This window comes from Pelodiscus sinensis, chromosome 27 (genome assembly GCF_049634645.1).
Source record: "Pelodiscus sinensis isolate JC-2024 chromosome 27, ASM4963464v1, whole genome shotgun sequence".
Taxonomy (NCBI): domain Eukaryota; kingdom Metazoa; phylum Chordata; order Testudines; family Trionychidae; genus Pelodiscus; species Pelodiscus sinensis.
The window spans coordinates 4,604,339-4,630,190 of record NC_134737.1 but is presented as its reverse complement, the minus strand read 5'-3'; the positions used below and the strand labels follow the sequence as shown (position 1 = coordinate 4,630,190).

The 25,852-nt window shown below is 44.8% G+C and overlaps 1 long non-coding RNA gene across 2 annotated transcripts; it reads right to left on the bottom strand.

The window, feature by feature from the left end:
* Window positions 1-25,852, bottom strand: LOC142820865 (uncharacterized). Of its 2 annotated transcripts, none has more exons than XR_012897810.1 (3): window positions 25,648-25,852; window positions 21,446-21,654; window positions 1-176 (listed from the first exon to the last, which is right to left on the bottom strand). It is a non-coding gene; the product is annotated as an uncharacterized LOC142820865 (long non-coding RNA). The 2 variants fall into 2 exon arrangements; XR_012897809.1 differs by lacking the exon at window positions 25,648-25,852 and adding an exon at window positions 23,129-23,249.

Genomic DNA, 25,852 nt, shown 5'->3' with positions numbered 1-25,852 from the left:
CCTGGACCTGCCGCCTCAAAGGGGAAGGAAGTTGAAGTGGAAGGCCAGCGTCCCCGATACAGGGAGAGCCATGCGTGTCACGTGGGCGTCCTTTTCCCGTGGCTTCTGCTTCCGCTCTCTTTTCCCGCTCTTTCTTCAGCGCTGCTGTCTTCTTGTCTGTTTCCTCCTTTCAGCTGCTAGGGAGAGAAAAGAGGAGAAGGAAAGTGAGGCGCTGACTCCCTACGCTGCACGGCAACATCCGTTGAGAATTATTGCACACTGCCCCTCTTTGAAATTAGCCCCGCTCCCTGACTTCCGCACCAACCTGTGGTAGTAAGCAGGAGTTCTGGCAGCAGCAAAACGCGGGGATCACTGTATCAAGGCTTCTGTCGTTTAAGATTGGATGCCGGCCTTCCTAGTTCAAGAGGGAAGCAGCCAGATCGCTGCTGCACCCCTAGGTGGGGGTGTTGGCCCCAGAAATTGGTAGAAGAGGGAGCCATATGGGGTATTGAATGGGAGCTTGTTGTTTTCTCATCCTGTGTACACTATTTATGTGAGTATATAATGTCTGTGTGTGTAGATCTGTAATCTGTGTGGAAGCTGAATATTTCTCTGAATGTGGTTAAGCATTGCTATGGACAGGCTGAGTAGTGAAGCCCTGTGGAACAATGGCACTTGATGGCCCAAAGACACACCTAAAGCATGAGGGCGGACATCTAAGAGCGGCCAGCAGAGAGAGGCTGAGGACCAGGTGACCTGCTAGATACCAGAAGAGGCCAGGAAGGGGGTATAAAGAGGCCATGTGGTCGATGCCATTTGGTTCTCAGCTCAGCACTTCATCCCAGAGGCAGCACTGCAGGGATTGAAGAGCCCGGAAGACCTGTGAACCCATCCTGATCGTAGGATGTGCAGTAAGAACTTTTAAACCAGCAGCTGCAACATCTCTGCTAAAGCCTGCATCGAGAACTGGGAGATTCGGTGCATGTAACGTACTGTACTTTAATAACCTTACTCTCATGCTTTTCTTTCTTGTAATAATAAACCTTTAGATATAGATTCTAAAGGATTGGCCCAGCGTGATTTGTGGGTAAGGTCCAGAGGGTAAATTGACCAGGGATCTGTGGCTGGTTTCTTGGAACCGGACAGAACTTGTTCGGGGTAGGTGGGATTGGGTGCTTGGACCCCCCACCTGTGTATAGGCCCGAGGCCATCTGGGGCACGGATATTGCTGGGGTTTCGGAGGGGTTTTGCTCGGGAGGCTTCAGGCAGGCAGCTGAAGTGCTCTGTGGGACTGGATTGTGGCCTGTGTGGAAAGGTCACCAGTCGGGGGCTGTAAGAAGCCCCGGATTCGAGCAATTCGCCCTGAGCGGACGCCCTCAGCTGTGCCCAGACACGGCCCGGTCCGTCACAGTGGCGTAGTCGGCAAGATCCACAGATCTTGGTCAATTGAGCTTTGGGATCAGGACCCCACGCTGTGTAAATTTGATTTTTGGTGTTGAGAGTTTGGTTGATTAAAGAGCCGCTGTGATGATCCCGGAATTATATAAGAGTCTGAGCAAAAGTGCTCTGAAGGATTTGTGCTTGGGGAGAGGCATTGCCTTTTGGAAAAGGGCCTCTAAACTAGATCTGGTAGTGTTGTTACTAACCAGAGATGTGGATGAAAGGGATCAGAAGCGAGCCAAGGAAGCTGCTGAAAGAAGGCAGAAGGCAGATGAAGAAATTGCTAAGAGACAGAAGGAGATGGATCGGGAACTTGAGATGAGAAAAGCAGAACATGCAGAGAGAATGGCAGCGTATGCAGAGAGAAGGGCAGAGCATGCAAAGAAGATGGCCCTAGCCAAGGAGGAAAATGCTAGACTTGACCTCCATCTTAAGAGACTAAAAGAACAAGAGAGACTGTATCCTCCTGAAGGTTCAATGTGTAACTCTGTGGGTATGCGGTGTGCTTATGATATGGCAGACGTATTTTGCCCAGCTGATGTGATGACCCAACCCCAAAGCATGTGTGAAACCTTTTGTGTTACCTGTAGCTAGCAGGGAGGTTTGGGAAGGGGGTGCATGTGGGTATGGAAAGGTTCCTGGAGCCGGTCAGTCTCCCTGTAACCAAGGGGAAAGAGTCTCTACATGTGGGCCTGTGGCAGACGGCTGTGTGTCTGTGCAGGTGGGCAGTGAGCCTGTGAGTGAGGGCCCGTCTGATGCCTCAGAGGTGAGGCTGGAATCAGAACCAGGGCAGGAAGAGCCCAGAAGTCAGGGAAATGTTTCTCTGGGGAAGCCTGGAGTGGCTGGCCAGAGTGAAGTTTTAGTTGAGGAGTTGGTGGCTGATGAGGTTTGTGAAATTGAACCTGCACAAGCTGAAATTGAGTTGTGTGAAGCACAGTGTGTGCAAGCTGGCAATTTGGCTGGTGGAAGTAGCAGTGGGGCAGTAAAGGAAGCTGTCTCAGTGGCTAGCTGTATGCCTGAGATTAGCCAGGGGAGTGGGGACAAGGGAGAAGCTGTCTCTGGTTGTCTGTCCGTGTGTGGGGAAGAGTTTCTTCCTTTGTCTGAGGAAGGTGCCCCGCAGCCTGTGAAGGATGAGAGCAGTGCTGTTGTCCCAGAGTTGGGTCTGGATATGGCTAAAGCCCAAGAAGGGGGTGGCCCAAGGTTTGTGTCTGCTGGGGAGAGGGATGAGGTGACTCAGGTAGAGTCAGTCAGTGTTTTGCCAGAACCCCAGAGACCAGACAGTGGTGACCCTGATATTGTGCCTGATGCTGCTGTGTTGCTGGAAGAGGGGGGAGCAACTCTGTGGGACCAGGGTGACCCCGTAGCCCAGGCACAAGGAGAGATTGAGGGCATGTTGACTCTGGAGCCTAATGATGGTGTGGAAGTTTACAACCATCTAGAGAGCTGCAAAGGAGGAGTAGGTGCCTCTGACCCTGTATCTTGTGAGTCTGTCTGTGTGCCTGAGAGGGAATTGTTTGTGAATCCACCAGAGGGGCTGGAGATAACTCAGGGAGTAAGGGAATTGCAGGAGGAGTTGGTTGTGGCTCAGCAGGGCAAGGCTGCTGCAGAGCCAGGGAAGGGTGAACTGCTGCTTAAGGAAGCTCATAGGGAGGAGAGTCCTGGCAGTGCTTGTAGCAAGCAGTTTGCTGTGACTGAGGGAGGTGACAGGGCCTTGCTGGGAGAAGGCATTCAGGAGAAAGCTCTGCCTGCAAAAGGCAGCAGCTTCTTGTGTGAGGCACTTGTTTTGGTGCCTGGCAGACAGAATTTGTCTGTTAGCAGTGACTCCACTGACTTGGGTTTAGGGAAACCCAGTGTGGATGGTGTTGGAGAAGTCTTGGAGGGACTGAGGGTTCTTCCAGATGAGGCAGGAACAGCCAGAGAATTGGAGCAGGCGGTTAACCCAGTGACTGTGTATGACCAGCTTGCTGGGAAGTCAGTATGTGTGGGACAGGATTGTTCCCAGGTGAGTGAGTAGAGTGGGAACTTAGTGTCTCAGATTTAGGAGAAGGGCTGGGTAGCTAAGTATGCAGAGCAGAACAGCTGTGTGGTTGTAGGGATAACATATCAATGTATTAAAAATGTGATTCCCCCACATGGAAGTGACTCCCCATAATTTGTTCCCCACAACTTAAAGTGTTTAGATTTATTATTAATTCTTCTTCTTATTATTATTATTATTATTTGTTAAGATTGTTAAATGTTTAGATTTATTATTATTATTGCCCCTTTAGAATATAATGTATTAGGTCATGTAACTTAGAACTGTTAAGAATATCATCCTATGTAGCCAGAAACAGCCCCCCCTCTGTGCCCCAGGGCATGCTCAGGCTTGTGCAAGGGGCTGCTTGAAATAACTTTGTATTAGAACCCTATATAGAAACCTTGTAGCAGAATAAGATTTTTCCCCCTCTCTCCCCTCCCCCACTCTGTAATTAATTGCCCTGTTGAATGAATGAGGTGTGAATGAGTAAGACTTGGGAGCCCAGCACCTCCAGACAGCTACACCAGTTGAAGAGGGGGTGGAAGCCAGACCCAAGGTGTCAAGTGGGCTGAAGAAAGGAGAGCAGACATACTGACTGCCTTGGGGATTAGAAGCAGGCACCTTCTTTTGAAAACACCCTCTCTGCAGCACAAAGGGACCAACAGACACAGACCCAGAGTTTGAATCTGGGATATATATTTGCATATGAGAGGGATGCTATAAAAGTGAGGTGTCTTGCAGAGGACCCCGGGTTTCGTCTTGTCACCATCGGAGCATCGATCCGGATCGGCAGAAGCCCGGCTCCACCCCTCTCCCATCTAACTCACCTGGCCAGTGCAGTTAAGGGGAGCAACTTGTTGGTAACAACAGCAAGACGGAGTGGGCTTGTGTGTGTGTGTGTGAGTGCATGAGTGACTTATATATATATATATATCATATGCATATGATAACTGTTAATTATTCTATGTGTGATCAATAAATGTGGCGTGTTGCCTTATCCCCCTGAAAAAGATCCCGAGTACTTCTTTTAAGTACAACATTTTGGTGGAGAATTGCGAAAGGGGGAAGGTACCATGAGCATTTATTGAGTAATGTAAAGATGTTGAGAAGTGTGAAAAAGTGATCATAAACCTTGAAAAGTATTAAAAAGTGATCAGTAAGGTGTGCACACCCCCGGTGGTAGAAGGCCGGGTAAAGAGAGGAGGAGAAGTAGCTTTCTCGTTCCTCCCCAGTCGTAGAGTGCTGGCATTAGAAAGAAGGGAGGAGAATTTAATTTCTCGCTCCAGAAAAAAGAGGTATTGGTATTGCTATTTTAGCCCCAATAGGAGGTTGGGTGTACTAAAAAATGTTTAAACGAAAGCAGTCTTTTAAGAAGGCTCCCAGAGAGGAGACAGAGAACTTGGCATTTGTAAAAGATAAACAAATCTTTTGAACCTTTTCAACAAATCTTGCCAAAATTCGGACATAGCCCTTAGTCTAATCTAGTGTTAGTTGATGTCCATACAATTTCAGACCTAGAGGATAGATTGGCACAGTATATCCTCATGTACAAACCTTCTAATGCTGCCAAAGGAGATGCAGCAGCAAATTGGCTATTATGGGAGGCATGCAATGACAGTTACCTCCACTTAGCTACCTGCAAAGAAGAAGAAAAAAATCTCTCTCTGCAGGAAAAGCTAAATCCAAAAGAAAAAGGGAAAAGAAAACACAGATTCAGTTTGGTGTCACGTTGCTGAATTGGAGGGAAGCAGCCAGATCGCTGCTGCACCCCTAGGTGGGGGTGTTGGCCCCAGAAATTGGTATGGGGGGAGCCATGTGGGGTATTGAATGTGTGGGGAAAATCAAATAACTCCAATTGTGTCTAAGGGGGACTGTGCAGAAATCAAAACTCTCTGAAAGAAAACTGCTGTAAGGGTTAAAAAGTTTTCCAGGCCTTTCTCCCTGTAACAGAGAGAAATCAAATTAGCTCTAATCAAAGACCCTTACAAATGACTATCTCAAATTCATGGATACTCCTAGTCTGTCACAATTTGTCATGTAAACCCTTATCTTTGTCACAGTTTGCCTTGTAGACTCCTCCACTCAAGTTCTCATGTGGCTTTGTGTACTGTAAAAACTTACTTCTAGCACTCCTGGGGTGAACAGAAGTCTCAAAGTACTTCTGCTGAGACTTTGATATGTTAAAGAAGAACAATCCACAACTGAGCTGTCTAAGCATTCTGTATAAAGGATACCTGAATCTGTCTGTCAGGGCTGCTGCTTCACTCTTGGAAGTGACAGCCTGCATGCATGCATCATAAAGTTTTCTCTTCTAAGTTTCTTTCCTGCCTCACTGATTTGACCTCCGGCCTCGAACCCTTCTGGGGGCTCTGTACCCCAGGGGAGCGAGATTTCCCCCTCAATTTGGTGTCAGAAGTGGGATGGCTTGGAACTCCAGTTGGAAAGGCTGATGACGGGGAATGGGAACGGACTACAGCGCGCATCTGGAGGGTAAGGGATCCATTTAAAATCCCCCGGTCCGCCTCCCTGTTCTCGTCACCAGCTGGACCGGCTGGCGGTAAGAGTCATCTTTTACTTAAAATTTTTTTTTGTTAAGAGGCTTGAGGGAAACTTAAAACGAAAACACTGGGTATAGCCAAATAGGGGTTGGATTTTGTTGTTGTTGTTGTTGTTGTTGCTGACTGATTGGTGGCGAGTCCAAGCGCATGGTTTTGAGTGAGTGAAGTCCGGAGGGGGACCGCAGCCGCACCAGTGCTGTCAGTGTCACTGCACAGCTACTGAAAGCAAGGGCGGTTTCCCCCGGCACATAAGGAGTGTGAGTGAAGCTGACAGTTTGTGTGGACTCCCACACTATCCTTGGAGAGGGTAGTGCTGCTGGACGCCTGTACTATCCTTGGGGAGGGTAGTACTGTTGGGCTCCTGCGCTGTCCTTGGACAAGACAGTGCTAACATGGATAAGATTGCTCCCTCAAGTCTGTCTCCTACTGAGAGGAAAGGTTTCTCACAGCCTGGGACTCCCTTGTCTCAGATGATCAGTCAGCTAGGTATTGCCTGCAGGTTTGAAACTAAGGAGACTTAAGGAATTATTGAGCATTTGGAATGGCTATACTCAGGGGAATTCCCAGAATACATGACAATTAGAACTTTGACTTACAAAAGCTTGCTTATCTTAGAGTTTTCCTCGAGGAAAAACATCCTAACCAGATGGAATATTGGTGCCTCTGGGAGGATGTGGCAGTAAAAAAAAAATAATCAGAGCACTATGGCTAGCAAAAAAAGATTCTATTGAAAAGCTGCAGCAAGAATTGGCTTCTCTAAACAGCTTGATTCCCCAGATGTGCCATCTGCACCCCCACCCCGCTTTGGACCCTTGTCAGCTGAACATTCTTTCCTGTTATCTCCCTGTTCTCCTGTAAACCTTATGGGACGTGACTTGTTGTGTAAATTGGGTGCAAACCTTCTCTGTAGAGAGGAAGGGATATTTGTTGACCTTCCCCCCATCAGGCTCCAAATTTGATGGCATTACTACTCTCAGAGGAATCTGATGAGACCTCAGGACATACACCCCTCCTGGACCTCTCAGAAGTCCCAGAGACATTGTGGGCAGCCCATGTGAATGAAGTGGGGTTGCTAGCCTCTGCAACACCAGTGCAAATAACATACAGACACAACAAGCCTTTCCCAAGGGTAGCCCTGTATCTATTGGCTAGGGAGGCACAAGAGGGCATTAAGCCTGTAATCTCTCCCTCCTTAAACAAGGGATACATGTTTATACAACTTCACCATGTAATACACCTATACTACCTGTGAAAAAGCAAATCTATAGATTTGTAGAAGACTTAAGAGCCATTAATAAGTTTGTAATCCCTAGATTTCCAGTAGTAACTAACCTGGTTTTCTGTAATAGATTTATGTTCTGCCTTCTTTTCTATTCTAGTGCATAAGAATTCCCAATTTCTCTTTGCCTTTTCCTTTCAGAGTCATCAATTAACCTGGACATGTTTTTGTAAAGTTATTGTAAAAGCCCTACTCTGTTTTCTCAGTTTTTTAAAAAAAAGCTGACCTTAATTCTCTCTCTCTTCCCTACAGTTCTGTGTTAGTTCAGTATGTTGATGATGTGTTAATTGCTAGTAAAACTGAGGAAAGATGTAAAACTGATACCTCATATGTGTTAGTGTCTTGCTAAAAAGAGTCACAAGGCTTCCAAAGCCAAATTGTAGTTTGTAAAACAAAGAGTTCAGTACTTAGAACATTTACTTTCAGGAGATGGCCGCCAGTTAACACCTGAGTGAATCTCACAAGTTTTTTCCATTCCTCACCCTTTCACCAAAGTCAGGTTTACAAATTTCTGGGTACTGCAGGATATTGCAGACAATGGATTCCTAACTTTTCTGGACTCATCAGGCCCCTTACTATTCTACTCTTAGACTTAGCTCCTGACCCAGTGACCTGGTCCCCAGAATGTGAATCTGCTTTCCTTTCCCTTAAAACTCTTCTGCACAGTGGGCTTACCTAAATATAGCAAGCCTTTTACTCTGTTTTGTCATGAACAGGATGGAATTGCAGCTGGAGTTCTCTGTCAACCCCTTTGGGCCCACACCTCGTCCATAGCTTATTTTTCTGCAACACTGGACTCAGTAGCCCGTGGGTTCCCACTTTGTCTGAGGGCAGTTGCAGCTACTGCTGAATTACTTGAAAAAGGCCCAACCTGTCACATTAGGCCACAGCATTATCTTACAGGTCCCTCATGCTGTCTCTGCTCTCTTACAGCGACACCGCACCCAGCACATATCTGTTCAGAGACAAACCCTGTATGAGAATGTTATCCTCTCTTCCCCAAATGTGGTAATTCAAAGATGTAATGTACTTAACCCAGCTACTTTTTCTCCTTTACCCTCTACTGGTAAAGTACATACCCATAACTGTGAAGAATTGCTTGAGCACTGTGTAAAGCCCCCAAGATTTGTCTGATCAACTGCTGGAAAATGCAGATCTTGTATTGTATACTGATGGCTCATGTAAAAAAAAGTTGGTAAAAGAGGCTGGATATGCAGTGGTCTCAGATAATAATGTTTTAGAGGTTCTTTTCTCTTCCAGGAATCAAAATCAGCTCAGGCTGCTGAGCTCATCGCTTTAATTCGTGCTTGCCTTTTAGCGTCCGGACAGTCTGCTGCCATTTATACTGTTTCAAAGTATGCTTTCTCTGTCTGTCATGCCACAGGACAAATTTGGAAACAACAAGGTTTCCTTACCTCTTCTGGCTCTGCTATCTCTCATGGTCCCCTTATCTCCCAACTCCTTGATGCTATTCAGCTACCCACATCCCTCTCTATTACCCATTGCCCGGCCCACACAGGTGCCACTGATCCTGTTTCTCTGGGTAATGGGAGTGCTGATGCAACAGCCAGACATGCGGCAGCACATGGACCTCTGGCTCCCTTTCAGATTCTGGTCTCTCTTTCCCTCCCTGTTTCTTTGCAGGACCTGATAGAACTACAGCAAGCTGCTCAACCTGCAGAGAAAAACCTTTGGGAGAAAGCAGGCTGCTCCTTATCCCCAGCTGGGATAATGGGTGCACCTGATGGCTGCCCAGTCGCCCCAAAAATCTCTCACACGGCAGCTTGCTCAGGTGTCTCATCAAATGACACACATGAGCAAAAGGGGGGTGGCCTCACAGATCCCAAAACAATGGTACGCCCCAGGCATGCACCTAGAAGCTGTCTCAAGAATATCTAATTCATATCTAATTCATGTGTGATTTGTAAGCAGTTTAATGTTGCAGGAGGCCCACAGGCTAGCAGCCACACAGAAAGAAGAAACCTAGACATAAAATGACGGTTAGGAGAGCTTGCACCTGCAGGTAAAGGAAGCCCTCCCAGCACCTACTGATGTGCCGTGCCACAACATCCAACCAGGCGACTACGTGTTCGTGAAGGAACATCGCAAAAAGAATTCCCTGACAGCCCGGTGGGAAGGACCGTTCCAATTGCTGCTCATCACCCACACAGCAGTAAAGGTGAAGGAGCGCCGCTCGTGGATCCACGCAAGTCATGTACGCCGAACTGCAGATCCAACAGAGCTGATTGACCCCGTCACCCAGGACCCCTCCCTGGAGGAATCACCTGAGGACGAGGTTCAGCGGACCGAGGCGGCAGACTCTCAAACCAGACTGTTACCAAACCGGCCTCCACCAGGAGCTTCGAGGTACAACCTGAGAGGTAGGACTGTACCAGCAAAGACCTACAGGTGAGCCTGGCGCCCTGTAACTCTCACAAAGGGAAATACATTCCAGAATTGAGTGAACTAAGAGACTACGAAATCTCGAAGAGTGCCTGCAGAGGCAAGCCAAACAATACTAACTGATTAAGTTTAGTTAAAAGACTGCTTTGCTAGTTGCTAGCTAATTACTATATTATTATTATCCTTTCTACTTTAGAAATTTAAGATACTATAATAGGATAAGGATTGTTTTCCTTCTTTTAGTAGTCAGAATAGCCTTAGTATATAACTTTCCCCACCCTTATTGGGAAGCCCTGCAAAAGGTTGTGTCCCTCACCAATACAAGTGACTGTTGGATATGTGAACAGCTTATAAAAGGCTCTGAAAGCCTTTTACCATTACAGTTTATCCCAACTCCTGCCTCCTTGTGGACCAGACCCCTAAAATTCAGATCTACTGGTAGTCAGTACTCTACAGGAGAGCGGGAGTGGGTAGATGCCCAGAATGATAACACTGTGCCAGAAGTACATAGTCATGGGGGGGAACCGGCAGATTTGGCATAAAAAGCTGATTGCCTCAGGGATTCCGCTTACTCAAGCATTACATCCATCAGGAACTATGTTTCCATTTTGTTTTAAAAGCAAAATTGGCACTGGTAAAGATCTGGGGTTGAATGGGCAGTGGGTCATTTACCCAGCAGATAAAGAAAACCTCCCTCTAAGATGAGACTTCATCCTAGCAAAGGAAGAATACCTAAGAATGTCCAGAATAAACTTTGAGTAATACTCCAATAGGAGTATTAAAGGGGGGAATTGTGGGGAAAATCAAATAACTCCAATTGTGTCTAAGGGGGACTGTGCAGAAATCAAAACTCTCTGAAAGAAAACTGCTGTAAGGGTTAAAAAGTTTTCCAGGCCTTTCTCCCTGTAACAGAGAGAAATCAAATTAGCTCTAATCAAAGACCCTTACAAATGACTATCTCAAATTCATGGATACTCCTAGTCTGTCACAATTTGTCATGTAAACCCTTATCTTTGTCACAGTTTGCCTTGTAGACTCCTCCACTCAAGTTCTCATGTGGCTTTGTGTACTGTAAAAACTTACTTCTAGCACTCCTGGGGTGAACAGAAGTCTCAAAGTACTTCTGCTGAGACTTTGATATGTTAAAGAAGAACAATCCACAACTGAGCTGTCTAAGCATTCTGTATAAAGGATACCTGAATCTGTCTGTCAGGGCTGCTGCTTCACTCTTGGAAGTGACAGCCTGCATGCATGCATCATAAAGTTTTCTCTTCTAAGTTTCTTTCCTGCCTCACTGATTTGACCTCCGGCCTCGAACCCTTCTGGGGGCTCTGTACCCCAGGGGAGCGAGATTTCCCCCTCAAATGGGAGATTATTGTTTGTTGATCTTATGTACGCTATTTATGTGAGTGTATAATGTCTGTGTGTGTAGGTAGGAATCTGTAATCTGTGTGGAAGCTGAATATTTCTGTGAATGTGGTTAAGCATGGCTATGGACAGGCTGAGTAGCAAAGCCCTGTGGAACAATGACTCTCAATAGGCTATGGACACACCCAAAGAATGGGATTTGTCACCTGAGGGCAGCCAGCAGGGAACATAGAGATTGGCCTCTGGCCAGGTGACTTGCTGCATACAAGAAGAGGCCAGGAAGGGGATAAAAGAGGCCATGTGGTCAATGCCATTTGGTTCTCAGCTCAGCACTTCATCCCAGAGGCAGCACTGCAGGGATTGAAGAGCCTGGAAGACCTGTGAACCCATCCTGATCGTAGGATGTGCAATAAGGACTTTTAAACCAGCAGCTGCAACATCTCTGCTAGAGCCTGCATCGAGGACTGGGAGATTCGGTGCATGTAACGTACTGTACTTTAATAACCTTACTCTCATGCTTTTCTTTCTTGTGATAATAAACCTTTAGATATAGATTCTAAAGGATTGGCCCAGCGTGATTTGTGGGTAAGATCCAGAGGGTAAATTGACCAGGGATCTGTGACTGGTTTCTTGGAACCGGACAGGACTTGTTCGGGGTAGGTGGGATTGGGTGTTAGGACCCCCCACGTGTGTATGAGGCCCGGGGCCATCTGGGGCACGGTTATTGCTGGGGCGTCGGAGGGGTTTTGCTCGGGAGGCTTCAGGCAGGCAGCTGAAGCGCTCTGTGGGACTGGTTTGTGGCCTGTTTGGAGAGGTCGCCAGTCAGGGGGACTGTAAGGAGCCCCGGATTCGAGCAATTCGCCCTGAGCGGACGCCCTCAGCTGTGCCCAGACACGGCCCGGTCCGTCACATTTGGCTCTTATGAAACCTGTAATGAGGTGTTCCTCAAATTGACTGAATATAAGAATTCAAATATGAAACTGCAAAATGTAAAAGCCTCTGCTGCAAAAGCAAAAAGTTGGAAATGTCTGTCCCTCAGTACCCAGACACCGCTAGATTCCCTTAAGGATGGGTACTGAGAGTTAAAGTAGCACTCTCAAAGTTTTCAGGGATATGCTTAAGAAAAAGGACCTGGAGGTGTGGGGTTTAGTGAACAAGGCCACCCTCCTTGCTAAACTGGTAATGGGACAAAGCCTGTGTCCATGGAAAAGGGCCATTCAGCAAAAACAACAACAACAACAACAAAAAACAGGATCAGGCCCAGACAAGCAGGCAGGCAAAAGATAGATTGAAGGCCTTGTGGTAGAACTAAGAAAAAGCAGTAAGTACAGGTACTGGAAATCTAAATTCTTAAAACAATACTTACAAGAAGTAATATCTGAAGCAAGGCCAGTTTTCATTTTAAGAAATAAGAAGGTGTTTAACAAAAACACAAAAAAGTTAACTCTACAGAGTCTGGAGGAAATTGAGCAGTTGTGAAAATGCTAAAATGTTATAGGAAAAGAATTCTTGGTTTCTTTGCAGCCATTCTGAAGGAAAAAGGGGCCCTTTTCCAAAAGAGTGTCTGTAAATAATCCAGGCAAATTTGACTAAAGAACTTCAAGAGGGTTCTATTGGGAACTTAACTACCCCCAAATGAATAAAAGTGAATGTAATCTTTGTACAGGTATGTAAAAATAGTGTTAGAAATATTCAGAGAATATATGCATGCATCTGTGTGTAAATATAGTGTAAATAGTAGGTAAGGTTTTTAAGATCCAGAACTCCTGTTTTGTAGGTTAGTAAACTGTTTTGTATGCTTAAAACAAATTAAAATCCTGGGAGGGCTCCAGGAGCCACAACAGGATGTAATTTCCTTTTCAGGTTGCTGTGTGAGAGAGCAGGACTTAAAGTAAAAACTCAAAACTGTAAATCTCTGGCAAAAGTTATTCTGTCCCTTTTTAAGACCAAGCTACAAACAGCTTTTAATCTAAAAGCAAGCCAGAAAGTGTCTGTGGTGTAAATGCCCTAACACAAAAAAAAAAAAAAAAAGTTTGCAGGTAAATAGATAGTTTGATTAGCAAACTACCTGAGATCAGAACAAAAAGGGGTCTGCATACGGAAAGATTTCAAAATAGTTTTGAACACACTGGCCTCAAAGCTCAGTTGTCTAAATAAAAGGCATGCTATCACAGAATACTTAAACACCTATTGGTAAGATCCACAGGGCTACTTGTTGTTTAATGCTAATGTTCATAAGTAACCCTGTAATGTGTACATGATTTTCTTTAAAAAAAGAAAAAAAAAGAAAAACCTTTAAAATGTTAAAATAATCATTGGAAACACATCTCACACTTAAAACCCTCCCAGCATTATAGTAATAATGCTTCTTGGCTACTCTCTATTCATAAACCTAACACAGCAGAAACTTACTAACTTAGTCTGCTGTATAAGAGGAAAACTAAAGTACACCTCCTAAATTTAATAATTACACAGTGGGGTAATTCACCCACAAGAAGGGGTAAAAATCATTGAAACCTGTTTTGCCTACAAAACAAAAATATTTACCTATAGGAGTAATTGTAAGCAAAGAGACATGAAAGCATATTTGTAAAATAAAAGAGAAAGTATGTAAATAATAATGCCACCCCCAAAGGGGTAGAAGTATGGTTTTTTTTGTCTTTCAGAAAATCAGGACAAGCTGGTACCAGCTAAATACCCTACAACACCATGGATGTATTGTTGCAACAAAGAATGTTTTGTGTTTGTCTCATGTCTGTCTGTCTGTCTGTCTGACTAACTAGTATACTGTGTTAAAGATAATCTGCACTAGGCAGGAAAGGTTCAATAAGCATTAAACATTTTGACTGCATTTAGAGAAACCCAGTGTGGATGGCTGTGGAGAAATCTCAGAGGGACTGAGGGTTGTTTCAGAAGAGGCAGAATCAGCCAGGGAATTGGAGCAGTCTGGCAACCAAGTGACTGAGTATGATCAGCTTGCTGGGAAGTCAGTGTGTTTGGGACAGGAGTGTTCCCAGGGGAGGCACACCCAGCCAGGCCCTTTGTCTTTGAAAGAGGGAGCTTTGCATTTCAAACAACAGGGCAATGGGGCAAGACCTATGAGGCCAAGGAAGGCTGCAGATTTTTCAACCTAAAACCCCCAAATTGTCAGCGTACACTTGGCATGGATTTGTTCCTGCTACTTATGCTAACTTTCATAACCACTGTACTGCAGTTACTAAGAATGTAACAATGTTCAATGTGCAGGATTTTGTACCAAAACCCTGGAAATGGTTAAAAAAAAAATGTACGCAAGAGCACATTGTATGTTCAAAAGCCTTGTAACACTGGTATTTTACTGTTAGTACTTGTAATTAGTGTTGAAGCTTCTCACCTGAGAAAGTGGAATTCCAAAATTGGTGTGTGATGTAAAAAGGGAAACTGAGGCACACCACCAATTTTGTTTTCAGGGCTAAATGCAAAAATGCCTACACTATGTGGGATAAGAGCACATACATTCATGCACTGTTAATTGGGTTTCAAACTGTTGCCCAAGCTGCCCTGGATAAAATCACTATTTTCTCTCGCTCTGGGCAAAGTCACCTACCTGGATAAAAAGAATATTTGTTACATTTCAATCACAAGTTGCCTCACAATACCTTCTCTTAAACAAATTAAATAGAAAGTGACACTACGAGTATACCAGATATCGTAGTGTCAAAAGTATGTAGGGATAACATATCAATGTATTAAAAATGTGATTCCCCCACATGGAAGTGACTCCCCATAATTTGTTCCCCACAACTTAAAGTGTTTAGATTTATTATTAATTCTTCTTCTTATTCTTATTATTATTATTTGTTAAGATTGTTAAATGTTTAGATTTATTATTATTATTGCCCCTTTAGAATATAATGTATTAGGTCATGTAACTTAGAACTGTTATGAATATCATCCTATGTAGCCAGAAACAGCCCCCCCTCTGTGCCCCAGGGCATGCTCAGGCTTGTGCAAGGGGCTGCTTGAAATAACTTTGTATTAGAACCCTATATAGAAACCTTGTAGCAGAATAAGATTTTCCCCCACTCTCTCCCCCCCCCCTCCCCACTCTGTAATTAATTGCCCTGTTGAATGAATGAGGTGTGAATGAGTAAGACTTGGGAGCCCAGCACCTCCAGACAGCTACACCAGTTGAAGAGGGGGTGGAAGCCAGACCCAAGGTGTCAAGTGGGCTGAAGAAAGGAGAGCAGACATACTGACTGCCTTGGGGATTAGAAGCAGGCACCTTCTTTTGAAAACACCCTCTCTGCAGCAGAAAGGGACAACAGACACAGACCCAGAGTTTGAATCTGGGATATATATTTGCATATGAGAGGGATGCTATAAAAGTGAGGTGTCTTGCAGAGGACCCCGGGTTTCGTCTTGTCACCATCGGAGCATCGATCCGGATCTGCAGAAGCCCGGCTCCACCCCTCCCCCATCTAACTCACCTGGCCAGTGCAGTTAAGGGGAGCAACTTGTTGGTAACAACAGCAAGACGGAGTGGGCTTGTGTGTGTGTGTGTGAGTGCATGAGTGACTTATATATATATATATATCATATGCATATGATAACTGTTAATTATTCTATGTGTGATCAATAAATGTGGCGTGTTGCCTTATCCCCCTGAAAAAGATCCCGAGTACTTCTTTTAAGTACAACATTTTGGTGGAGAATTGCGAAAGGGGGAAGGTACCATGAGCATTTATTGAGTAATGTAAAGATGTTGAGAAGTGTGAAAAAGTGATCATAAACCTTGAAAAGTATTAAAAAGTGATCAGTAAGGTGTGCACACCCCCGGTGGTAGAAGGCCGGGTAAAGAGAGGAGGAGAAGTAGCTTTCTCGTTCCTCCCCAGTCGTAGAGTGCTGGCATTAGAAAGAAGGGAGGAGAATTTAATTTCTCGCTCCAGAAAAAAGAGGTATTGGTATTGCTATTTTAGCCCCAATAGGAGGTTGGGTGTACTAAAAAATGTTTAAACGAAAGCAGTCTTTTAAGAAGGCTCCCAGAGAGGAGACAGAGAACTTGGCATTTGTAAAAGATAAACAAATCTTTTGAACCTTTTCAACAAATCTTGCCAAAATTCGGACATAGCCCTTAGTCTAATCTAGTGTTAGTTGATGTCCATACAATTTCAGACCTAGAGGATAGATTGGCACAGTATATCCTCATGTACAAACCTTCTAATGCTGCCAAAGGAGATGCAGCAGCAATTTGGCTATTATGGGAGGCATGCAATGACAGTTACCTCCACTTAGCTACCTGCAAAGAAGAAAAAAAAAATCTCTCTCTGCAGGAAAAGCTAAATCCAAAAGAAAAAGGGAAAAGAAAACACAGATTCAGTTTGGTGTCACGTTGCTGAATTGGAGGGAAGCAGCCAGATCGCTGCTGCACCCCTAGGTGGGGGTGTTGGCCCCAGAAATTGGTATGGGGGGAGCCATGTGGGGTATTGAATGGGAGATTATTGTTTGTTGATCTTATGTACGCTATTTATGTGAGTGTATAATGTCTGTGTATGTAGGTAGGAATCTGTAATCTGTGTGGAAGCTGAATATTTCTGTGAATGTGGTTAAGCATGGCTATGGACAGGCTGAGTAGCAAAGCCCTGTGGAACAATGACTCTCAATAGGCTATGGACACACCCAAAGAATGGGATTTGTCACCTGAGGGCAGCCAGCAGGGAACATAGAGATTGGCCTCTGGCCAGGTGACTTGCTGCATACAAGAAGAGGCCAGGAAGGGGATAAAAGAGGCCATGTGGTCGATGCCATTTGGTTCTCAGCTCAGCACTTCATCCCAGAGGCAGCACTGCAGGGATTGAAGAGCCTGGAAGACCTGTGAACCCATCCTGATCGTAGGATGTGCAATAAGGACTTTTAAACCAGCAGCTGCAACATCTCTGCTAGAGCCTGCATCGAGGACTGGGAGATTCGGTGCATGTAACGTACTGTACTTTAATAACCTTACTCTCATGCTTTTCTTTCTTGTGATAATAAACCTTTAGATATAGATTCTAAAGGATTGGCCCAGCGTGATTTGTGGGTAAGATCCAGAGGGTAAATTGACCAGGGATCTGTGGCTGGTTTCTTGGAACCGGACAGGACTTGTTCGGGGTAGGTGGGATTGGGTGTTAGGACCCCCCACGTGTGTATGAGGCCCGGGGCCATCTGGGGCACGGTTATTGCTGGGGCGTCGGAGGGGTTTTGCTCGGGAGGCTTCAGGCAGGCAGCTGAAGCGCTCTGTGGGACTGGTTTGTGGCCTGTTTGGAGAGGTCGCCAGTCAGGGGGACTGTAAGGAGCCCCGGATTCGAGCAATTCGCCCTGAGCGGACGCCCTCAGCTGTGCCCAGACACGGCCCGGTCCGTCACATTTGGCTCTTATGAAACCTGTAATGAGGTGTTCCTCAAATTGACTGAATATCAGAATTCAAATATGAAACTGCAAAATGTAAAAGCCTCTGCTGCAGAAGCAAAAAGTTGGAAATGTCTGTCCCTCAGTACCCAGACACCGCTAGATTCCCTTAAGGATGGGTACTGAGAGTTAAAGTAGCACTCTCAAAGTTTTCAGGGATATGCTTAAGAAAAAGGACCTGGAGGTGTGGGGTTTAGTGAACAAGGCCACCCTCCTTGCTAAACTGGTAATGGGACAAAGCCTGTGTCCATGGAAAAGGGCCATTCAGCAAAAACAACAACAACAACAACAAAAAACAGGATCAGGCCCAGACAAGCAGGCAGGCAAAAGATAGATTGAAGGCCTTGTGGTAGAACTAAGAAAAAGCAGGAAGTACAGGTACTGGAAATCTAAATTCTTAAAACAATACTTACAAGAAGTAATATCTGAAGCAAGGCCAGTTTTCATTTTAAGAAATAAGAAGGTGTTTAACAAAAACACAAAAAAGTTAACTCTACAGAGTCTGGAGGAAATTGAGCAGTTGTGAAAATGCTAAAATGTTATAGGAAAAGAATTCTTGGTTTCTTTGCAGCCATTCTGAAGGAAAAAGGGGCCCTTTTCCAAAAGAGTGTCTGTAAATAATCCAGGCAAATTTGACTAAAGAACTTCAAGAGGGTTCTATTGGGAACTTAACTACCCCCAAATGAATAAAAGTGAATGTAATCTTTGTACAGGTATGTAAAAATAGTGTTAGAAATATTCAGAGAATATATGCATGCATCTGTGTGTAAATATAGTGTAAATAGTAGGTAAGGTTTTTAAGATCCAGAACTCCTGTTTTGTAGGTTAGTAAACTGTTTTGTATGCTTAAAACAAATTAAAATCCTGGGAGGGCTCCAGGAGCCACAACAGGATGTAATTTCCTTTTCAGGTTGCTGTGTGAGAGAGCAGGACTTAAAGTAAAAACTCAAAACTGTAAATCTCTGGCAAAAGTTATTCTGTCCCTTTTTAAGACCAAGCTACAAACAGCTTTTAATCTAAAAGCAAGCCAGAAAGTGTCTGTGGTGTAAATGCCCTAACACAAAAAAAAAAAAAAAAGTTTGCAGGTAAATAGATAGTTTGATTAGCAAACTACCTGAGATCAGAACAAAAAGGGGTCTGCATACGGAAAGATTTCAAAATAGTTTTGAACACACTGGCCTCAAAGCTCAGTTGTCTAAATAAAAGGCATGCTATCACAGAATACTTAAACACCTATTGGTAAGATCCACAGGGCTACTTGTTGTTTAATGCTAATGTTCATAAGTAACCCTGTAATGTGTACATGATTTTCTTTAAAAAAAGAAAAAAAAAGAAAAACCTTTAAAATGTTAAAATAATCATTGGAAACACATCTCACACTTAAAACCCTCCCAGCATTATAGTAATAATGCTTCTTGGCTACTCTCTATTCATAAACCTAACACAGCAGAAACTTACTAACTTAGTCTGCTGTATAAGAGGAAAACTAAAGTACACCTCCTAAATTTAATAATTACACAGTGGGGTAATTCACCCACAAGAAGGGGTAAAAATCATTGAAACCTGTTTTGCCTACAAAACAAAAATATTTACCTATAGGAGTAATTGTAAGCAAAGAGACATGAAAGCATATTTGTAAAATAAAAGAGAAAGTATGTAAATAATAATGCCACCCCCAAAGGGGTAGAAGTATGGTTTTTTTTGTCTTTCAGAAAATCAGGACAAGCTGGTACCAGCTAAATACCCTACAACACCATGGATGTATTGTTGCAACAAAGAATGTTTTGTGTTTGTCTCATGTCTGTCTGTCTGTCTGTCTGACTAACTAACTAGTATACTGTGTTAAAGATAATCTGCACTAGGCAGGAAAGGTTCAATAAGCATTAAACATTTTGACTGCATTTAGAGAAACCCAGTGTGGATGGCTGTGGAGAAATCTCAGAGGGACTGAGGGTTGTTTCAGAAGAGGCAGAATCAGCCAGGGAATTGGAGCAGTCTGGCAACCAAGTGACTGAGTATGATCAGCTTGCTGGGAAGTCAGTGTGTTTGGGACAGGAGTGTTCCCAGGGGAGGCACACCCAGCCAGGCCCTTTGTCTTTGAAAGAGGGAGCTTTGCATTTCAAACAACAGGGCAATGGGGCAAGACCTATGAGGCCAAGGAAGGCTGCAGATTTTTCAACCTAAAACCCCCAAATTGTCAGCGTACACTTGGCATGGATTTGTTCCTGCTACTTATGCTAACTTTCATAACCACTGTACTGCAGTTACTAAGAATGTAACAATGTTCAATGTGCAGGATTTTGTACCAAAACCCTGGAAATGGTTAAAAAAAAAATGTACGCAAGAGCACATTGTATGTTCAAAAGCCTTGTAACACTGGTATTTTACTGTTAGTACTTGTCATTAGTGTTGAAGCTTCTCACCTGAGAAAGTGGAATTCCAAAATTGGTGTGTGATGTAAAAAGGGAAACTGAGGCACACCACCAATTTTGTTTTCAGGGCTAAATGCAAAAATGCCTACACTATGTGGGATAAGAGCACATACATTCATGCACTGTTAATTGGGTTTCAAACTGTTGCCCAAGCTGCCCTGGATAAAATCACTATTTTCTCTCGCTCTGGGCAAAGTCACCTACCTGGATAAAAAGAATATTTGTTACATTTCAATCACAAGTTGCCTCACAATACCTTCTCTTAAACAAATTAAATAGAAAGTGACACTACGAGTATACCAGATATCATAGTGTCAAAAGGGGGAGTATGTAGGGATAACATATCAATGTATTAAAAATGTGATTCCCCCACATGGAAGTGACTCCCCATAATTTGTTCCCCACAACTAAAAGTGTTTAGATTTATTATTAATTCTTCTTCTTATTCTTATTATTATTATTTGTTAAGATTGTTAAATGTTTAGATTTATTATTATTATTGCCCCTTTAGAATATAATGTATTAGGTCATGTAACTTAGAACTGTTATGAATATCATCCTATGTAGCCAGAAACAGCCCCCCCTCTGTGCCCCAGGGCATGCTCAGGCTTGTGCAAGGGGCTGCTTGAAATAACTTTGTATTAGAACCCTATATAGAAACCTTGTAGCAGAATAAGATTTTCCCCCACTCTCTCCCCCCCCCTCCCCACTCTGTAATTAATTGCCCTGTTGAATGAATGAGGTGTGAATGAGTAAGACTTGGGAGCCCAGCACCTCCAGACAGCTACACCAGTTGAAGAGGGGGTGGAAGCCAGACCCAAGGTGTCAAGTGGGAATATATCCCTAACAGGAAAAACCTGCAAAACTCCTGAGAAGATTCTAGTTCCACCTGGACCTCCTTTAGCCATGGCTGTAATGAAAAAAGGCAGGAAAACTTGACCAGTCAGACTTAAGATCACATGAACAATATTCCATTTGCAAAACCAGAAAGCAGACCCCATGATACATAAAAACAAACACACAGCTTATAATAAAATCCCAGGATTTTACTCCTAAAAGGAAATTTACTAGGACTAAGAAAAGAGATGCTCTCAACCCTTCTTAAAGAGGAGTCCCTGAGTGAAAGGTCCAAAAAGGACCCTCTATTTGAGATGTGAGAGGGAAATTCATTTTTCCCTGCTGACTGACCAGGCATTTTGTGTGGTGATGTAAAGTTACCAATCAAGAAAGAAGCATGGCAAAAGAGAACCAAACCCTCCTCATAGACTGGTCCTTAATCTGGAGAACAATAAGGGCCAGAGGAGAAAAGTGTGCAATAAGAGAGACTGCCATTCCCCTCTGTAGGGGTGAAGGTCTCTGTGTGTAGCATATGCCAGCCTCCAGAGAGAGGCTAAAATGGGGAGACCTTTGCCCTGCTTAAAGGGAGAGGTCAATAGTACATGACAGCTTCAAGCCTAGGAGAAATCACTTTCACAAACACCTTTGGCTGGATAACAAACAACAAGAGAAAGAAAGTAACAAGAGACAATTTCATAGAAACCTTCTTGCTTGGTTCCCAAGTTGGTTGCTCAGGACCTCGATCTTTGACTCCTGGGAGCCTTAAGAGAGGAACTCTGAGGAGATCCCACGCAGCCTGGTCCTTCCGCAGCTGTAGGTGGTAGCTGATTGGCAAGGCTGCTGGAGAGATGATGCCTGCTGGAACAGAGAGGAGTCTTCGTATCGGCTTAGCTGGTCCGCAGTCCAGGTGTCCTAGAAAGGAAGATCCATGCAACCTGTCACTAGGATGGGCAGCGGAGATCTGATTAACTGCCAGCCTTTTTATAAAACCTGTGGCTGAAAACCCCCTGTAAGAGAATCCATAGGATCTATCCCTAATAGGAAAAACCTGCAAGATTCCTGAGGAGATTCCAGTTCCAACTGGAACTCATTTACCCAGGGCTGTAATGAAAAAAGGCGGGAAAACCTTACCAGTCAGAGGTAAGATCACATGACCAAAATTCCATTTGGAAAAAGAGAATGCATTCCCCATTATACATAAAAACAAACACACAACTTATAATAAAATCCCAGGATTTTTCTCCTAAAGGGAAATTTACTAGGACAAAGAAAAAAGACACTCTCAACCCTTCTTAAAGGGGAGTTCCTTAGTGAAAGGCCCCAAAAGGACCCACAAGTTGAAGAGGGAGAGGGCAAAGACATTTTCCCCTGCTGACAAAGAAGGCATTTTGCCAGGTGATACAAAGTTACCCATAGAGAAAGAAACTTGCCCTTGTTAATGGGGGGTTGGTCAGTCTTTTTATGAAATTTGTGCCTGAGAAAACCCTGTAAGAGAACCCATAGAATCTACCCCTAAGAGAGAAAACCTGCAGAATTCCTGAGGAGATTCCGGTTCCAACCAGAACTCATTTACCCCAGACTATCATGAAAAAAGGCGGGAAAACCAGTCAGACTTAACATGACATCACCTATACTGCATTTTCAAAAACACAATGCATGGCCCATAATACATAAAAACATACACACAACTTGTAAAAAAAATCCTAGGATTTTACACTTAAAGGGTAAATTACTAGGACTAAGAAACATAGACTGATGCCTGAGCTTTAAACATGAGGCGTCTCAGGCGCTTCCCTCCCAGCTCCTCATGTTCATGCAGCATGATCTATTTGGAACTTTTCCCTCCCAGCAGTTTTTGCCCACTTAGGATGATATACCTCAGTCTTTTCCTGATCAGCACCTCATGCCCTCTGAGCCATAGGTGCCTGAGGCTTATTCCTCCAAGCACCTGCTGCCCAGTCAGCATGAGGTGTCTGAGGATATTACTGCCCAGTGCTATCTTTCCTGTCAGCATAAGGCATCTCAGGCTTTTCCAACCCAGCGCCTCCTGCTCTCTCAGTTACAGCCACCTCAGGTTTTCCTGCCTAGCACATATTCCTCATGCAGTGGCAGCCACCTGAGGCTTTTCCCAACCTACAGCTTCTGCCCTGTGAGCATGAAGCGTCTGAGGTGATTCCCTCCAAGTGACTCTTTTCCTGTCAGCTCCAGCTGCCTGAAGTTTTTCCCAACATGCACCTCCTACCCTCTCAGCCCACGTGGTGTGAGGTGTTTTCTGTGCAGCTCCTCTGGCTCAGGCAATATGAGGCATCTAAGGCTTTTCCCTCCCCACACATTTTGCTCAGGTAGAATGATGCATTTGAGTGTTTTCCTTCCCAATGCCTCCTACCTTCAGTTCCAGCAACCTGATATTTTCCTGCCCAACAAAAAATGCTCAGTCAGCAAGAGCCACCTGAGGTGTTTCCCATCCAACACCTCCTGCTCAGCCACATGAACTATCTGAGGTGTTTCCCGCCCAATGCCTCCTGCCCTATGAGCACTAGCTGCCTCAGAATTTTCCCTCCCAGTCCCTTCTGTCCAATCAGCATGAGGCATCTGAGACTTTTTTTCCCCTCAGTACTCTGAGGTGTTTCTCACCCAGCACCTCCTGTTCAGTCAGCAGGAGGCTTCTGAGGCTTTTGTCTCCAAGCACTTTTGCACACAGTAGAATGATTCATTTCATCCTTTTTCCACCCTGTGCCTCCTGCCCTCTTACTGCCAGCCACCTGAGGCTTTTCCCACCCCACACCTCCTGTACTGTCAGCCCCAGTTGTCTGAGGCTTTCCCACCCATCAGCATGAGGTGCCTGAGGCATTTCCAGCCATATGTGGCCTGTCCTGTCAGCATGAGGCATCTCAGGCTTTTCCAACCCAGCGTCTCCTGCCCTCTCAGTGACAGCCACCTGAGGCTTTTCTTGCCTCACATATGCTCCTCAGTCAACACCAGGCATCTGTGGGTATATCCAACCAACAACTTCTGCCCTGTAAACATAAAGAGTCTGAGATTTTTCTCTCCAAGTTACTCTTTCCTTGTCAGCTCCAGCTGTTTGAGGTTTTTCCCACCACATGCCTTCTGCTCTTTTACCCCATGTATCCTGAGGTGTTTCCCGCCCAGCACTTCCTGCTCAGGCAACATTTGGCATCTGAGGCTTCTCCCTTCCACCACATTTTGCTCAGGTAGAATAATGAATTTGAGTGTTTTCCTGCCCAATGCCTTCTACCTTCAGTTCCAGCAGCCTGATGTTTTCCTGCCCAGCAAACACTGCTCAGTCAGCAAGAGCCACCTGAGGTGTTTCCCATCCAACACCTCCTGCTCAGCCACATGAACTATCTGAGGCGTTTCCTGCCCAATGCCTCCTGCCCTATCAGCACTAGCTGTCTGAGACTTTTCCCTTCTGTCTAATCAGCATGAGGCATTTCAGACTTTTACCTTCCAGCACTTTTTGCCCAGTTATGATAATATACTTTAGGCCTTCTCTATCCAGCACCTCCTGCCCTATATGAACCAGCCATCTAAGGTTTTTCCCACCGAACATCTCTGACATGGTGAGCATGACATGTATGAGGCTTTACCTTTCCAAGTGTCTCCTTCCTTTGCAGTGCCTGCTGCCAGAGGCTATTCCCACCCTGTGTTTCCAGCCCTGCAGCCAGTCATCTGAGGCGATTCCTCCTCAGAACCTTCTGCTCCATCAGCATGAGGTGCCTGAGGCTTTTCTGGCCATGTGCCACCTGGCCTGTCAACATGAGGCAGCTTTTTCCCTGTCCTCTCAGTGTCAGCCATTTCAGTACATGGCAGCTTCAAGCCTAGGACACTGCTGCCCTTCTTAAAGGGGGGGTCCTTCAGCCTTTTTTTAAAAACCTGTGGTTGAAAGCTCCCTGTTAGAGAAGCTATAGAATCTACCCCTAAGAGGAAAACCTGCAGAATTCCTGAGGAGATTCCGGTTCCAACCGGAACTCATTTACCCCAGACTATCATGAAAAAAGGCGGGAAAACCAGTCAGACCTAAGATGACATCACCTATACTGCATTTTCAAAAACACAATGCATGGCCCATAATACATAAAAACATACACACAGATTTTTAAAAAAATCCTAGGATTTTACACTTAAAGGGCTTTACACTTACTAGGACTAAGAAACATAGACTGCTGCCTGGCCTGCCAGCATGAGGCGTCTTTGGCATTTCCCACCCAGTACCTCCTGCCCTGTCAGTGTCAAAGATTTTAGGCTTTCTTGCACAGCACATACTGCTCTGTGAGCTCCAGTCAGATGAGGTGCTACCTGTGCAACTGCTCCTGCCCAGTCAGCAGAAAGCATCTGGGACTTTTCCCTCCCAGCACTTTTTGCCCAGTTAGGATGATCTTCTTCAGTCTTTTTCTGACCAGCGCCTCATGCACTGCTTGTGGTCAGTAACCAGGACCGTAAAAATCCCTCCCAGGGCCTTTGGGCCTGTCTGACTACTGTATCAAAGAAAATGAAACTTTCTTAAGGCAACAACCAATCGCAGAAGTCCTGCCACGGTCCCCATTTGTTAGGTATCAGAAGGATTTGAAAGTAAGGCCACAGGGGATGCTGTAAGAACAACAGATCCTCTGTCCTTTATTGGGACTGCCAGCATCTATCAATTGGTGCTGTTCCTCCCCTCTCCTTTAACAAGCAATGGAAGACTCAGTGTATGTAAACCAAAGAGGTATAAGTTTACTTGGGGAAAAGTTTAACCAAAGAGCAGTTTAATAACATAAAATCACTTTCACAAGCACAGTAGTCAGTCCCCTGTTGGTATGAAACCAGGACCCATTAAACAAACACCTTTGGCTGGATAATAAAAAACAAGAGAAAGAAAGTAACAAGAGACAATTTCATAGAAACCTTCTTGCTTGGTTCCCAAGTTGGTTGCTCAGGACCTCGATCTTTGACTCCTGGGAGCCTTAAGAGAGGAACTCTGAGGAGATCCCACGCAGCCTGGTCCTTCCCCAGCTGTAGGTGGTAGCTGATTGGCAAGGCTGCTGGAGAGATGATGTCTGCTGGAACAGAGAGGAGTCTTCGTATCGGCTTAGCTGGTCCGCAGTCCAGG